The following is a 5175-nucleotide window of genomic DNA, read 5'->3' as shown; positions in this document are numbered from 1 at the left end:
TTACTCTATATTTGGGTTTTGAATATATATATATGAATATTCTCTGGCTAGCCTTGACTTCACGGGCTGAGTTAGGAGCTTGTTATTTTGTATCTTTGACTCTCTATTCCTACTTTTATTATCTTATGTTTGATGGTTATAGTTTTCTTCACACGCAAGTTATTCCGTTTCCGAAGCGTTGCGCTTTTCATTTCGCGATTTTGTTTTACCCATTTTTCAAGACTCCTAGTTTATTATATTCTTTCTGCTATTATATGTATGTAATTTAATTTTAGAAGTCGTAGCACCTCGCCACCTCTGTTTTACATTCTAGGTGTAAAGCTCTGTGTGGTAGGGTGTTACACTTTGAAAAGAGAATATGAAAGGTACGAGATGTCTAGTTCAGAAACTGTTGAGCAATATTTTACTCGTGTTAAAAATCTTGTCGATAAGATGAGAGTTTATGGAGAAGATATGTTCGATAGTAAAATGGTGGAGAAAATTCTTTATACCATGTCGATGAAGTATGATCATGTGGTGACTACAATACTAGAGTCTCACAATATAGATACCTAACGATTGCAGAATTGCAAAGAACAATGGAAAACCACATCAACAGAATATTAGAGAAGTCAGAAAAATCAATCAAAGAAACCCTAAAAAGTCGGGTGAATTTAAATAGTGTTGCAGAATCAATCCGTACACAAGAAGGACGAGGTCGTGATTTCAATTTTCAAAGTAGAAGTAGAGAAAGTTTCAAAGGCAGAGGTCGTGACAATTACAACCAAGAAAGTTATAATAATTTTACACTACATAATCAAGGAAGAGGCAGAACAAATTTTAGACCTATAAACCAAGAAAGAGGTCGATGCAATTTTTATCAAGAATGAACCAATTTCAATTGCTTTTATTATAGAAAATATTGACACAAAGCAGCAAATTACATATTTAAAATTATGAATAACAATCAAACACACGTTACAAAAAATCAGCATCAAAATATTGATGATAATCCGGGTACACAAACTTTTACCTCCTCCATTAAATTTAGCATATGTAATTCTTCTAATAATTAAATTCTTGACCTTAACAAAACTCTCAGTTTTCTCCTTAATTTGAAATAACAGAAATGTTCTTTGAGTCCGTATCACCTACAAACGCTGGAAACTTGAGAATGTAACACTGCATGGCTCTTTTTTTTTTGGGGGGGATATGGGCCTTAAGATTGCAAGGCTCCGTTGATTAGCCTGACAGTATGCTCAGTTGACTTTGGAGCTTTAATAAAACAATAAAATTATGCGCCCAAACATTTTTTAAAGCAAGTTTTCAACTAAGTTATTGTGCGATTCTTCTTCTTCTTCTTCTTCTTCTTCTTCATCATCATCTTCTTCTTCTTCTTCTTCATTCTCCTTCGTTATCGTCGTCGTCTTTTTTTTTTTGTGTGTTTCTTTATTCAACATTGTCATTGCTGCGATGCTACCACCGTTAGTGACAACAACGACTCCATCGTCACTGTCGCAGCCGTCATCGCTGACACCGTCGTCGTTGCTTCCACTACTGTTGTTATTATATCATCGTTGTCGCCACTACGGTGCTGCCACCATTGCTTCTTTTTCTTCTTCAACAAAGATATTAAGCATAGAAATTTTAATGCATAATACAAAAATTAGTGTAGCGTTGATGGTTGTTAGAGGCCACATGCATGTGAAAAACAACCTATCTAAAAATTGTAGAGGAATGGTGGTCATAAAATTCAAAAAACTTATATAACTTATTCTTCACATATTTTACCTTGTCTTTATCACCAATAGAATCAATTTTACTATAGCAATGAGTCAAAATATTGAATTTATATTTAGGGTCAAGAATGGCTCCAAATGCAAGAACAACATTATATACATCTCAATAATTTTTGAACTTGAGCATTATTTGTTCTTTCAACCTCCTTATAATAAGCACATAATCATTATTCAGACTAAATGGTGACAAAAAATTACATATCTTTTCAACTCATTTTTACTCATCTGACGATGAAGGATAATCATTCCTAAATCCAGCTTCTTTCTTCAACTTAAAAGCTTTCTTATATGGTACCCATTGTATAAAGTAAATTCTACCTAGTTGGAACATCTAAACTCAATACATTTATATACTAAAATCCTTCAATGTATGAAAAAGTATTTTTTAAACTTAATAATCATATTTTTAGATTTTCTCACATACTTAATATTCTCTCTAATCTTATGCAAACCATTACCAGCTATTTTTAATCCATCTTAAATAATACACTAAAATTTAAAATATGAGCAGAGTAATGAATATAAAAAATTCACCACCACGTAACAACGAATCATACATATTTAAAATGTTTTTCAAGTGATGATCAACACAAGTGTCATTAAAAAATATATTATTCAAAAATAATTTTTTTTTATCAATTTTTTACTCATTCAAAAGTTTAAAAATTTTAGAAGACAATTCAAATTCAATATAAAAAAGAGATATGCGACAAAAAATGAGAATTTTATTATGTAATTTTCAATTCTCATCAACAAAATAGATAATTAAGTATATAAATCACTCATTGTTTATAAATGTCAAAAAATCAGATATTAAGCAAATCCAATTTATAATGGAAACTAAATTTTTTTAAACTTTGCACCTTTTTTGTTGTAAAATTTTATTATGTCAATCTTAATAACTGTATTCCTATTAAAAAGTTTTAAAATTAGACATATATTTCTCCCCATTTCTAAATCCCTTATTATCATTTGGATTATTTATGTGTGTGTGGGTCCACACAAATTCATTATTTGGATTTCGATTTATATTTATTATGTTCAAAATTGATATTACTTTTGGGGCTTCATTTAGTACGTCATAATGGACATGATTATATAAGCTCATGTTATATTATAACCCTATCTGTCATTGGGTGTAATTAATACGTCTAAAATGTCTTTTTTTTAAAAGATGTTTTCCAGTAATTAAAATTTAACATATATAATCGATTAAATCATGTTATTTTTGTCAAAATTAAGTTAGATAAATTGATTTAACCGAAAAAATGGTGAATCAAATCTTGAATTGGTCTAAATTAATATTATTTTTTTTATAAAAAATTATTACAATATCCTTATTATAGAGAATAATTAAAATACTCTTAATATATATATATATATATGACTCTCCAATCCTATTTAATTTTTTCTCATCATTACTATAAATCATCCTTCTCTATATTCAAATTTTAGTGTTATCTCCCTTTTTTTTTGGTTTTTTTGCGTCGATAATGAAAAGTTGGAATTTGCATGCAAAGCGTCTAAAGAGCCACTTAAATAAAGATGTCAAAAACATCTTTTTTAAAAGATATTTTTTAAAAATTAAAATGTAATACATATAATCAATTAAATTATATTATTTTTATTAAAATTAGATCAGATAAATTAGTTTAACAAAAAAAATAATAAATTAAATTTTAAATCGGTATAAATTAATATTTTTTATAAAAAAATTACTATAATATCCCTATTATATATATATTAATTTTGAAAACTTTAAATTCTAACTCTATAACGACAGAGAAGAAAATGACTAAAATTTAGGATTTTTAAAATTAATATATATAATAAAAGTATTTTAGTCATTTTCTATAATAGGGTATTGTAGACATTTTTTATAAAATATAATATTAATTAGACCAGATCAAGATTTGATTCACCATTTTTTGGTCAGATCAATTTGTCTAGTCTAATTTTAACAAAAATAACACGATTTAATCGATTATATGTGTTAAATTTTAATTATTAAAAAATATCTTTATAAAAAGACGTTTTCTCAGCGTCTTTATCTGAGTGGCTCCCATTAACTTATCATTGTATAAATTTATTAGGGCTGGCAATTTATACCCTACTTGTAGATATTTAATCCGATTCAATTTGTTCGAGTAGGGTAGGCTATCCGATTCGTTGCGGGTAGAGTAGAGATCGATCCGGGTATGTTTGTGGGTAGGATAGGTAGGGCTGGAAGTGAGCCGAGCTGAGTCGAGCTAGACCAAACTCAAGCTCGGCTCACGAAAATTAAGCTTGGCTCACGGCTCGACTCATTAACAATCGAGCTTATTTCGTAAGCTCAAGCTTGGCTCAACGAAAGCTCACGAGCTAGCTCGAGCTCACGAGTTGGCTCAAATAATAGGAACATAATCTATAATTCTATATCAATAAATTATAACTTATATATATTAAAAAATATTTAAAAAAAATAATATATTGTCTATCTATCAATTATAAATTTTTTATTTATGTCCTACATCAAAATTATATATAAAAAATGATTATAAAATTTTAAATAATTAAGAGTATATATATATATATTAATACGCATATCCTATATGCATTTAATCTATACTTTTAATATTACATATATAATCGAGCCAGCTCACGAGCTAATGAGCTGAGCTTATCTAAGCTCAAACTCGACTCATTTAATTTATGAGCTCAAATCCAAGCTCAAGCTTGGCTCACTAGCTCACGAGTTCAGCTTATTGAACTATTAATGAGTCGAGTTCGAGTTGGCTTGACTCACTTTTAAGGGTAGGGTACGAATTTAGGGTGTATCCTACTCGCACCCTTTATATAACACATAGTTTATAAAAATGAGGTATATAATAAAAGAGATAAGAGTTGAACCCACAACCTCTCTCATGTAAGGACTTAAAATAAATGAGTAATTATTATACTAGTTAGTTAATTTAGTAATTTAATGCATTAGTTTTTATTTTTTATTTTATTAATATGTAAGAAATTCGAAATGATTGAATTTTATATTTATTTTCAAAAAATTTAATATTTCTGCAGGTAGGGTAAGATAAGGTAGAGTTTAAAACTTTAGGGTATGGATAAGATTAGGGTTAAAAAATTCTCAGCTCGCGAATAAAATAGAGTAGAATTTTAATAAAATTTTTAACTCGTGGATAGAGTAAGATAAGGTTCAAACTTTATCCTACCCTACCCATTCCCAACTCTATAGCTTACGCATCATGATCCTTTTATATGTCAAAATGATATAGAACTTAATTATGACTATAGAAATAGTATTTGTCTACAAATAGAAGAAAAATTATATTTCATAAATAGATTTTAACTTTCTTTATTTTTTTCCCTGATTTTTACAATATATATAGTAAATATATTTAAA

The sequence above is a fragment of the Arachis ipaensis genome, chromosome B09, assembly GCF_000816755.2.
Source record: "Arachis ipaensis cultivar K30076 chromosome B09, Araip1.1, whole genome shotgun sequence".
Classification (NCBI taxonomy): Eukaryota; Viridiplantae; Streptophyta; class Magnoliopsida; order Fabales; family Fabaceae; genus Arachis; species Arachis ipaensis.
This window is presented reverse-complemented; position numbering follows the sequence as displayed.